At 45.7% G+C, this 11,830-nt stretch overlaps 1 long non-coding RNA gene across 1 annotated transcript; it reads right to left on the bottom strand.

The window, feature by feature from the left end:
• Window positions 1–5,523: 5,523 nt before the first annotated feature.
• LOC142844828 (uncharacterized) lies at window positions 5,524–10,720 on the bottom strand. The gene is made up of 3 exons (XR_012909781.1): window positions 10,613–10,720; window positions 7,870–8,095; window positions 5,524–6,130 (listed from the first exon to the last, which is right to left on the bottom strand). It is a non-coding gene; the product is annotated as an uncharacterized LOC142844828 (long non-coding RNA).
• Between the last annotated feature and the right edge of the window lie 1,110 nt (window positions 10,721–11,830).

The raw sequence follows: 11,830 nt of genomic DNA, 5'->3' as shown, positions 1-11,830 counted from the left end.
ATTTCTAATCATCTGTGTAGCGCCCCTAGGTGCGCTTACCGGGAAGATTCTAGCCTAAGTCCATCCTGGGTTGGAGCTTCATAGCGTGCGTCTTCCCTGGAGCGGGCAGCATGGCGTCTCTCTGAAGTGTCTGCTCCGGAGAGGAGAGCTGCGGAGTCTGACCTCACTTCCTCTTCCTCCCGGCATTCTGTTCTGTTTACTCCACCCACCTAAGGGTGGGCCTATCCAATGGGCCTAGCAGTTTCTTTATTGCTTAACCAAGGAAATCAACAGATTGATATATGACACTCCCACATCACTTCCCCTTTTTCTGTTTAAACAAAAAAAGGAAGGCTTTAACCTTAACATAGCAAAATTACATATAACAAAAGTTATCAAGTAAAAGTTACATCAGAAACATTTATACATATAACAAAATTGACCATAAATCTATCAATAAAGCAAAATCTATACTAATGCAAATTATTCATATCTATATCATATCCCCCTTTAAATGTAAAAGAACATTTATAAACTATATTTGGGAACATGGGCGCAGTTTTTTCTCTCCAAACTGCTTCCTGCTGAATGGGGGCGTCGTTAATTAGGTCTTTCTTGGTATAACCTGTGTGCTAGTTTCATCTCAGTTGGCAGTTGAGCAAAGCAATTTTCTGAAGATGTTCACAGCAACCCTTCAGGAGGACGTGGTCCATCATACCAAATCGGAATAGAAGAAATGAACAGGGTCTCATCCTCTGTGAAAACAAAATAAGAAACTCTTTTCCAAAGTATCATATCCTTAGATCCAAATTCTGAAATCGTAATACCCTTATATCCATTCTGGTTTAGCTTGGCAGCCCATATAATGAAATGTCTCTCTGTACTTAGCTCCTTCACAGTCAAAAATTTTAAAGAAAACACAATAATACAAAGAATCCAGACTCTCTGTGAATTTTTCATCTTTACGCGGCTTATTTTTACTCTATCACTTTACTTTATTCTGTCTCTTTAAAGACTTTACCTTTTTTTTTTTTTAAACCATTAACTTTATTCTCTATATTCTTTTTCTTCTCTCTCCCAAGCCTACGTACATTCATCCAACAGTGTGACTCGTTTAGTGGTCTGAATCTGTCCTATTGTGAATCTGCAATTTTTTACTATCCAGGAGCACTTTTGATTTGCGCCTTTAAATCATTAGGCGCTTAAGAATCTAAGCTGAGACATTCCTAAGTTAACTTTTTGCTTTTTGAGCGTGTATCTGTGGACCAGGCTGTCTTTGAACTCTCAGAGATCCGCCTGTCTCTGCCTCCCAGGCATTGGGATTAAAGGCGTACACTACTACACCTTGAACTCACAGAGATCTGTTTGTCTCTGCCTTCTAGGCACTGGGATTAAAGGCGTGTGCTACCACACCTTGAAGTCACAGACGTCTATCTCCCTCTGCCTCCCAAGTGTTGGGATTAAAGGTGTGTACTACGACACACAACAACTCTCTTCCTTTTTTTTTTTTTTAAGAACTTCAACTTTTAGCTTGCATATATTTTTAACACACTTTAAACCATTCAGAAGTTTTCTCTGTCTTTGAATCTCTCTTTACTGTATATCTCTCTTTTTCTGACGACAAGAGCCTTTAATTTGCCAAGCAATATCAGTAGGACTAAAGGCGTGGCTTTGCCAGCTAGATCCAGTCCATTCCTTAGCTTTCCAGCCTCACGGCTGAGGTACAGGCTGCAAGGTCCCTGCCAGCCAGCGAGCTACAACAGACAACACTCAAATCCTCTCTCGGTAGCCGGCCCTCCTGCCTCAAACAGTCAGAGTTTGCCCTGGCAGGACAGCCCAGAAAGCCGGCATTTTTAAACGGCACAGCTTTTTTCCTGCTACGGCTGAAAACCGAAAAGCATGTGTTCAGCTTTTCATCAACACTGTTTAAGTGTTTTGTGGCAGGACCTCTTAATGAGCTGCAGGGTTTTGCAGCTGAAGCTGAGTCAGGAAGCCTCTTGGGGCTACCAGGTAGGAGCGGCACTCAGCACTTTAATTCTGAGACTGAGCGTGCAGCACAGAAATTCTTTTCATCCAAGTAACATCCAAATCTGACAGGCAGAGCACTGCGCAGTCTAAAAACACGTCTCTGTATGGCGGCAGGAATCCGCCATGCTCTTCCGCCTGCCTAAGCCTGATTCTGCCTTCTTCCCAGGAGCAGGCGGGGAGCTCTGAGTCATCCTCACGGTCTCAAAGAACTCTCCTTCCGATCCCAAGCGGGAACACAACATAAAGCCAGAGTTTGCACTGGCGGCATAGCCCCAGGAAGCAGCGCTTTAAGATAACGCAGCTTTTTTTCTGTTGCTGTTGCCGAATCAGGAAATCTCTCTACAGCACGTCACCAACAAACAGCAAAAATCTGTGTTAAACGCTCTCTCCCTTATTTTTAAGCCTTCTCAGGTTTTTTAAGTGGGTTTAGTTAGCCACACGTCTGGGCGTCATTTGTAGTAATATGGGCGGCGGCAGGGTTGCGTCCCCAAATCCCCAGCCACCTGGCTCGGCTCGGCTAGCTTATGCCCCAAATAATTACACAGACACTGTATTCATTTAAACACTGCTTTGGCCCTTAGCTCTAGCCCTTACTGGCTAATTCTCACATATTAATTTAGCCCATTTCTAATCATCTGTGTAGCGCCCCTAGGTGCGCTTACCGGGAAGATTCTAGCCTAAGTCCATCCTGGGTTGGAGCTTCATAGCGTGCGTCTTCCCTGGAGCGGGCAGCATGGCGTCTCTCTGAAGTGTCTGCTCCGGAGAGGAGAGCTGCGGAGTCTGACCTCACTTCCTCTTCCTCCCGGCATTCTGTTCTGTTTACTCCACCCACCTAAGGGTGGGCCTATCCAATGGGCCTAGCAGTTTCTTTATTGCTTAACCAAGGAAATCAACAGATTGATATATGACACTCCCACATCAACCCCCCAAAAAATGTATTTACAAACTTTGCTGTTTAACTTCCCTATGGTTATCATGAAATAGCATTCTTTTTATTCTTGTTTCAAGCATTTTAAAATGTTGGAAAAAAATCATAGTAAATCTTATTTTGCAGGCCACACAAAACCAGAGAGGAGGTTTTAGTTCATGCACCTCTATCTTGGGCCAAAAGCTCAAGATTCTCCCTTACACCACCCAACAGATGAACCACCCAGTAAACAAACAGCAAGCACACCATGTAGTAGGGCTGGAAGGCTTACGGGAGACTCCTCATCCAGGCAGGTGAGGGGTCCCTCTTCATCAGCCTGAGAGAGAGAGAGAGAGAACTGTCTGATGTTTGGTGCCTGGTGAAAGCTGGAAAAGAAGGGATGCCGGGGCTGTGGACGTACCACGGCAGACCTCATAGGCATCCTCTTGTTGAAATACCTGGCCTGAACCACAGCATCCCAGAGGATGCCAGTCACCCCTCTGGAAATGTCTGATTTACTCTTCTCCCTCCACGGCTGTGAGAGTGATTGCTCCTCTAGGAGAGATACAGGGATGCTGGAGACAGTGTCAGAAACAGGATTTGAACTCTGACCCGGGTGTGTTCAACCACCTCCTTTCTACACCATGCTGCCTTTTCTAGGAAAGACCCCAGGAAAACAAGGTGACCACTGTCGCTATAACTTCCTTCTGCTGGATCCAAAAGCCATACCAAACAGTGAAATCTTTTAAAATTCAACAGAACCCACGAGGATCAGCAAACCCTCTGAACAGCTGATTTTCTTCACCTGCCTTTTATAAGGAGAGGGTTTTTTGAGCTTGACTCGTGGCTCAAGTGTTTGTGGCTTGTGTTACGTTAGGTGAATCATGGAGCTCCCAGAGCCCCAGCTCTCGCCAAAGAGTAACGACTCAAGTAGACCTGCACAGTGGTGTCACCAGCTTTAAGAGAGATCAGAGGAGCCCTGCTCTTCATGTGGTTCTCACTGTTGACGGCCTGCATGCAGTTAGCTGTTTCTTCATTTCATTAGCTCCTGGGAGTGGCTGCTCCATGCTGATAACCGTAACATGGGATAAACAGGAAGCTGACAGTTTGGTTAGGATTCAGGTATATATGCAAATAAGATTTGAAAAGCACCACAGGAATTGGCAGAGTGGGAGCACAAGGGAGGGCGTGGCATTTGGAAGTGTATGGAGAGTAGGCAGCTTCCAAGGAGATGGGGCAGAGTTTGGAGGCAGCTGGCTCAGCCATTCCCGCAACTGATCACTGACCAACATAAATCTCACCGCACGCAAGAGAAAAAGCAACATCAACAACAAAGAATTTTTTTAATATATGCAAATGTTTGAGGGCAAAACAGGAAACCCAACGAGGGTCAAGGGCAATGCTTCCTTCCCAAGTCTTCGGTGTTTACTGCAGGCGGTCTTGGAAGTTTCCTGCCAGGATGTCCACCAGAAAGTGGAGCAGCCTGACCCAGAGTCGTTTGCCCTCAAGACTTCCCTTTGGAAGAAGCTGGTTTCATTCAGAATGTTCTCGATGGCCTTGGAGGACACCTCCCCCCATCACAGCAATATTCAAAAGGAATTGAGAAGGAAATGATTAGCTGGGGGTCTACTCTGGCCGCACTCGACCTTGGGGAACTGCCCTCCAGATTGCACAGGCTTGCTGTGCATCATGGGTGGCAGAGCAAATGTGTCATACCAGGCTGCCTGGGGGTGAGATTCAGCTCCAGCATTTACTAGCTACGCGACCTTGTTCCTGGGGAAGATGAATGGCCTGATGCATGCAAAGAAAGCATCACAGCATTTGGTCCAGGAGATGGAAACAGATTCCTGCTAGTTCTTAGTTGGAGGTCATTCCTGGTGCTACTACATGGTTCTCTAGCCACTGCCTGGTGTGGTGCCACCTAGACTGAGTTCACAGACATCTCTGTAATATAGCCCCAAGCCAGAGAGGATGCTTTAAAGTCTAACAGTGCCTTGAAGTTAGGTTTCACACTTCTACACCCTAGTGGGGTTTATGTTAGGTGTATATGTAGGTCTTACATTATGTAGCTTCCACTATATAATCATGGAGAAAGACAGATCCTAATGATGACACTGTGTGGGAGTTAACGAGAGAAACAGTAAATTAGCAGAACTACCAACATTCCTTCTAGGTCAAGGCTATGCAGTAAAACTTGGGGCAGCATTGGCAGTAAGGCTAGAGCAAAGCAAAACAAATATAGTCTTTATAGACTTGTATTTTATAGCTTTCTTCCCATCCTCTGCCTAGAGCTTTTGGGTCATCTGGTATACCCGTTCTAATATGTTTTCATTCTTGATGGTGACCTTTACCATCGAAAAATGCAAGCTAGCTGGATAGTCTTACTGTGGTGAAGCAATGGGTGCCTACTTACTGCTTCAGGGTTCACATGTCCCAGATTCTAGTTTCACTTTTTTTCTAAAATGTCCTCTCTCTCCAAGACTCTCATGTCATCTACAGACCACTAATTAGGTGGTCTTGGATAAAAGATTGTAAACGAAGACTTTTGTTCCCAGACACCTAGACCCAAATCATCACACAGAAACTATATTAATTACAACACTGTTTAGTTTATTAGCTGAGGCCTCTTATTAACTAACTCTTACATCTTAAGTTAGCCCATTTCTATTATTTTATATTTTGCCATGAGGCTTGTGGTTTGTTAACTCTTACTTCTTGGGCAGCTACATGGCCTGACTCCGCCTTCTTTCCTCCTTTGTCTCTGTTTGGATTTCCCACCTTGCTATATTCTGCCCTACTATAGGCCAAAACAACTTCTTTATTAACCAGTGGTAATAAAACATATTCACAGCATGCGGCAGGGAATCCCACATCACAAGATTGTTAGGCTAGAGAGGGGGGAATGGAAGAGACATATTCTTCCTCCTGAGTCATTTATCTGAACATCTTTCACGTGCTGCATAGTAGGGCCACGGGATATATCCCTGTCCCTGAAAAATAGGCAATTCCCAGAATACAAGAGAGTGTCAGCATATAAACAGAAAAGGGTTATCTGCAAGACCCTTCTCTTGAGAGAAGAGGTGGCCCTATTCTTGTTAACCCTACAGCGCAGTGTGGGGGTGTTCTGTTGAGAAAAGTCCCATGAGCAGACAGAGCCTTGCCCTTGTGGAGAGCCAACAGACAGCACTGTGATTCCATGCATGATTCCACGGGTCCCTGGGAAAACAGAGGAGGAAGAACAGATTTGGAAGCTTCTCAAGGACCATGATATCATTTAGATCCAAAATGTTTCCCCCATGTGTTCATCTTTTTTTCCTTCCATGGTGCTATGAGAAGGTAGTGGAACCTTTAAGAGATGGGGTTCTACGGGAGGTTAAGCCATGTCTTAAGGGACTGTGAGGCTCTGGCCATACAGTAAGGTGAGCATCTTGTGCTACCACACACCCTACGATGATGCACTGCCTATCATCATAGACCCCCAACCAACAAGGTCAGCAGGTAGCACCTTCCAAATAACTGTCTCCTCTTCACAAGCCTATCGGTCACAGGTATTTGTTACAATACCAGAAATATGGTTAGTGTGGCTTACACACGGAAGAGGTGCCCAGACTGTGCTCATACGTGTCAACAGTGTCAGGAAGAGGTGCCCAATCTGCGTTCATGTATGTTAACAGTGTCAGGAAGAGGTGCCCAATCTGTGCTCATGCGTGGTGCAGGAAGTGCTGGGCACGATTCTGTGGGTGCAACATGGAGTGGAGGAGGCTAAGAGGTCAGGTGTGGGTGGGGAAGAGGGAAACAAGTCATAGTCCCTGGTGTCAAGAGGACGCCACAGGGCAAAGTAACAGCTCTTATCATCACAGCTGATTGCAGAGGGCAGCAGGGCAGTCTCTGAGTTTGCCGGCCTAGTCTAAAAACACAGCAAAAATAGACAACAACAGCAAGCAGTAAAATCTCAAATAAACTGTCCGACAGTGAGCTATGAGTATAACTGGGTTAGGTGTTCAAGCCCACGAATCACTACCGTTTCTCATCAATAAGAATTACATAAGGGCAGCAGCTATCACGCTGATCGATAACCACGGTTTCTGCTCTTCACAAATGGAAGCTGTGCGACAAAGAGTCGAAAGAAGGCAGAGTACGTTAGTGGCACCAACAGACTGAACTCTCAGCTGAGAGCCTGCCGTCTACAGATGTGGCTGGAGCTGGCTTACAGCCCATTGTGGCTAGAAAGGGGACGTTTGATATGGATCTGGGAAGACATGGAGAACTCTGACAGACAGCTAGGGATTAGCGTTTCAAGCGTGGAGTCCATCCAAGACAAGCAAAGAGGGAGAGCTGAGAAACGGTGGCTGAAGATCAGAGAGATGTCCACACTAGAAGTATTGGTCTGTTTTCCATTACTGTAATGGTATGTCTGGGACTAGGTGCTTCATGAAGAAAATAGGTTTGCTTTGGCAGGTGAAAGCCTGCGTCATCTGGTCCTCTCTCTGTGTCTCTGTCTCCCTCTCTCTCTCTCTCCCCGTCTCTCTCTCTGACACAGGGTCTCATTATGTAGCTTCCCTGGCCTTGAACTCACTATAGTTCAAGAGTAGCACAGTTCTCTTGCTGAAGCCTCCTGAAAGCGGGGATTAGAGGGGCGCGCCACACCTAGCTTTGATTTTAGCCTTCTGTTGGCAGAGTCCTGAGATGGCACAGAACACGACATAACAAGAGAGAGGGAGCCTATGTGTGTGTCTCTTTTTGTTTCCTTTTTAAAAGCAGACAGTATTCCATCATGGAGGCTCCACCTGCCAGCTGACCTTAGTTTTCACTTAATTTTTTTTCATTTCTTTATTTCACAGGTGGAGCGTATGACATGGCACAAGCATGGAGGTCAAAGGGCATCAGTTCTTTCTTTCCACTGTGGTCCTGGAACTCCAACACCAATTGTCAGACTTAGTGTCAAGTGCCCTCACCTGCTAAGCCATCTCTGGTTCCTGTCTGTACCCTCTCCATACTTTATAATGTGACTTCTCTCCACACATGAGCTCTTCCAGGACAGGCTAAAACAGCACCCGGGGACAGAGGTTTGCTTGGACTCGTAGAAAATGAGAAGCTGGGCACTGCAGGTCTCAGAGTGGGGAGGTGGAGAGGTCCAGCTAGGACTGTCAGAAGTGGTTTGTCAAATCTCTGTGGGACAAACTATGGAGAAGAGAGAACGAGTGAGAGAGAAATCCGAAAGCATTGTGATATGAAAATAAACTGAAGAGAAGTTTATTTATTTATTATTTATACCATGGATTAGTTTTTACTTCAAGGAAGAGAAAACCCCCACAGATGACAGTTAGGCAAAACAGTCTGGGCTGGTGTTTGCTCTGCCAAGTCCACAAGGCTCAAGGACCCTAGGCTCCTGGTCCTGCCTTTCCTAAGTACATCCTGCTGTTGCTAGGCCTGGGGCAGCCCTTGTCTGTACCAGAAAGCAAGATCGAGGAGCAAGGGGTTGTTTTAAGGTAGAGCATTTTGCTGGAGATGTAGGTCAGTGGTAGAGTCCTGCCTACCACACAGAGAGCTCCGAGTTGTCCCCAGCACCCCAAGCAAACACGCTTAAATTCATTCATGTTTATTTTATGTGCATTGGTGTTTTGCCTGCATGTATGTCTGTGCGAGGGTGTTGGGTTTCCCGAGAGCTGAAGCTACAGACAGTTGTGAGCCACCATGCAGGTGCTGAGAATTGAACCAGGGTCCTCTGGAAGAGCAGTCAGTGCTCTTAACTGCTGAGCCATCTCTCCGGGGTCTTCCATTGGATACCACTTCATCTCAGAACTTAATAATATGGCCACATCTACCTAGAGCAGCTGGGAAATGAGGCATCTTGAATCCATATTCCCAGCCAAGGAGTTTGTCTTGGACTGGGAAAGAAAGAATGGGTACCAGGAATTCACTGGCTTCCTTGGCTACCATGCCATCAAATCAAAAGAGGAAGGACAAGTGCCTGTAATTTATAGGAGCAGAAAATTATTCTCTGGATCTTCATGAAAAATAATTTTCAAATCAAGTTCTCCATCCTAGAACATGTTTCTAAACTGATTACCCTGGAGACTGAATAGCCTTACAGATAATGCTGGCTTTGCCGCAACTGGCCAAGGCTACCCCTGCCGCTGAGAGGGTTGATGTGCCCAGGTCTTCATGACCCTGCTGCTGTTAGTAACCCTGCCTCAGAGCTGCTCCTAAATGGAAAACAAATTCCATTATCATAGTGTTGTTAAATGCAGTTGTTAACCACAGCCTGACTGTCTGTGAACCATTTCCAGTCCCGTTATTCTTGCTCTTTGGTGAAGCAGCCATAGCCCCCAGCTCCCCCACATCACAGACATCCAGTGGTCTCCCCTTCCCTGGGTACCTTGCCCACCAATGCCTGAAGCATCTTCTTAAGCTGCTGCTCACAACAGAGACTGTGCTCCCTCTGTAGTTAACGCATCCTGCGTGGACTGCCTTGTGAGCTTGTTTGGGGTGCTGTGGACAACTCAGGGCTCTGTGGTAGGCAGGATTCTATCACTGAGCTGTCTGTCCACCAAATGTTCTACCTTAAAACACCTCCTTCATCTGGCCCTCAAAATCCCCTCCTACCAACTCTGAGAGGCTACCATGGCTTTCTGGCTCCTGGGGGCAAATAAGGAAGGTACTTTGTGTTCTCTGCCTTCTGTTCCTGTCTCTGGGCAGTTGGTCCATTCGCTTAATACAATGGAGCTTTGTGTTTAAATAGAGGCAGGTTTTCACCTAGAATGTTAGGAACTCCAGAGAAGTTCCACAGCTGTGTTTACAGGTATTAAAATTTTAGTGATAATAGTAAACATATACAGGGTAGTAATGAGTATGTTTACTATTATCAGTAAAATTTTATCAGGTAAGGACTTGGACGTGCAAACAAATCACTGTTTCCTCTTTCACTGCACTGGGGTGTCTTGGCCTCAATTATATCAGCTGCTTTTTAGGCTTTATTTATTTACCCTTTGTTTTGAGATGAGGTCTCTCTGTGGAACCCTGACTATCCTGGAATTCATTGTGTAGATAGGCTGGCCTTGAACTCATGGAGAATGTGCCTGCCTCTGCCTCCTGGGTGCTGGGATTAAAGACTTGTGCCACCATGCCTAGCTAGATTTTTTTTTTTTAGATTTATTTTATTTCGTTTGTCCGAGTGTTTTGCCTGCACTTATGCCTGTGCACCATGGGAGTGCCTGGTGCCATAGACCTACAAAGAGGATGTTTGAACCCTGGGACTACAGTTATATAGGTGGTTGTGAACCAGCAAGTGGACCCTAGGTGCTGAACCCAGGTCCTCTGCAAGAGCAGCAAATGCTCTGAACCATGGACGCATCTCTTCAGCTCCCGGGTTTTATTTTATTAACAGAGGGAGGTTTCCGGAGTTTTATTGCCATGCTACGTTTCCACAGCTACTGTAATCGGAATTTGTTCCAGAAGACGAGTTCCTGTTTCCTCAGAGCTTCCGTTCCGGCGCAGTGGTCCTTATTCCTAGCTGATTCCGCTCTCTAAAGAGCGTTGACAATGTTAAGGACACTCTAGGGTGTGGGGCACGACTATCACCTACAAGGTGTTACAGTTTCAACCCTTGCTTCTACTATTGCATCTGCGGGGTTGCAGCCCTGGGCTCTCACCTGGACACCTCAGGTCCCCCCATATGCTACCCCTGCCCTTCCTCACCTGCTTCACAGTTAAGATGGTGATAATCATTACAGCAAATGCCGAGGCACCAGGCACCGAGGGTCGGTTCCATCTGTCCGGCAGAGCGTCCTCTTCCCTGCAGGCCTCTCTGTCCCTTCTGCTGTCCCTTGGCTAGTCAGGGCGCTGGCTATATTTAGTGTCCCTTCTGTCGTAGAGCCCAGCAGCAGGCGCTCATGCCCATCAGGGTGCGGTCACTCCTTTGTCCTCTGTATGCACCCAGAACTTCTGAGTCATCACAGAGTGGCACCCGCTTGGAATCTTGGACCGTTTCTTGTGACCAGGTCTTACCTAGATTTTCTTGCCCTACTCTGAGGGGGGACCCTGGTTCTGCCTGCCATCTCTTTCCCTCTCCCACATACTTCAACACCTTATTCTGAGGAAGCAGATCCCCACCCCCTTCAGCATCCTTCCTCTTCCTCTCTCTTACCCCCTTCCCAAGTCTCCTTGGTGTTCCCCAGTATGCCTTACAGAAACCATAGCTGGGGGAAAGAGACAGGTGCATCCCTGTGACTTGCAATCAGCCATCTTAGCTGTCTTGGTCAGTGAAAAAGAACATGTCCCAAGGAAAAAAAAATATGGACAGCACCTGATGAATGGCGCGCGCGCACGCGCGCGCGCACACACACACACACACACACACACACACACACACACACACACAGTCCTTAGGAGGCCTCAGGAGACCAACACATAATTAATTTCTTTTGTGGAATCAACCTTGGAGAGTTGATGTTTCGAGAGTTGGATACGGATCATATAACCATCCCTTTCCATATTTTTAAAAGTCATCATGCTACTTGAAGATTCTTTTTTTTTCCTCTGCAGATTACATGGGCCATTTTCAAGCTTGATTAATAAAATAAACAAATTCATTAAATATTAAATAAAACAAAATTAAATGTTTGTTGCTGCTTCTGCTCTTTGTAGACTATCTAATTAATATTCAATTTGTCCTAGCTGAACATTTTAAAATTTAGTTTTAAGCTTTCAAACTCGATCTGCAAATGTAGTTATTTTATTTGTAAATACAGTGATTCTTATATATAAATAAGAATGATTTATTTTCTCTGTTGTTTCATCCAGGGTGTGTTCACAAACTTAAAAAGATATAATTTCTTCAAACCCTGAATCTTAATTTTCTAAAATGTCTTCAACAATCTTTACAAATTTAATATCTTTTATTTTTAGAAATGCCTG

The sequence above is a fragment of the Microtus pennsylvanicus genome, chromosome 2, assembly GCF_037038515.1.
Source record: "Microtus pennsylvanicus isolate mMicPen1 chromosome 2, mMicPen1.hap1, whole genome shotgun sequence".
Lineage (NCBI taxonomy): Eukaryota > Metazoa > Chordata > Mammalia > Rodentia > Cricetidae > Microtus > Microtus pennsylvanicus.
The sequence above is the reverse complement of the archived record's forward strand: the minus strand, read 5'-3'. Positions and strand labels throughout refer to the sequence as shown.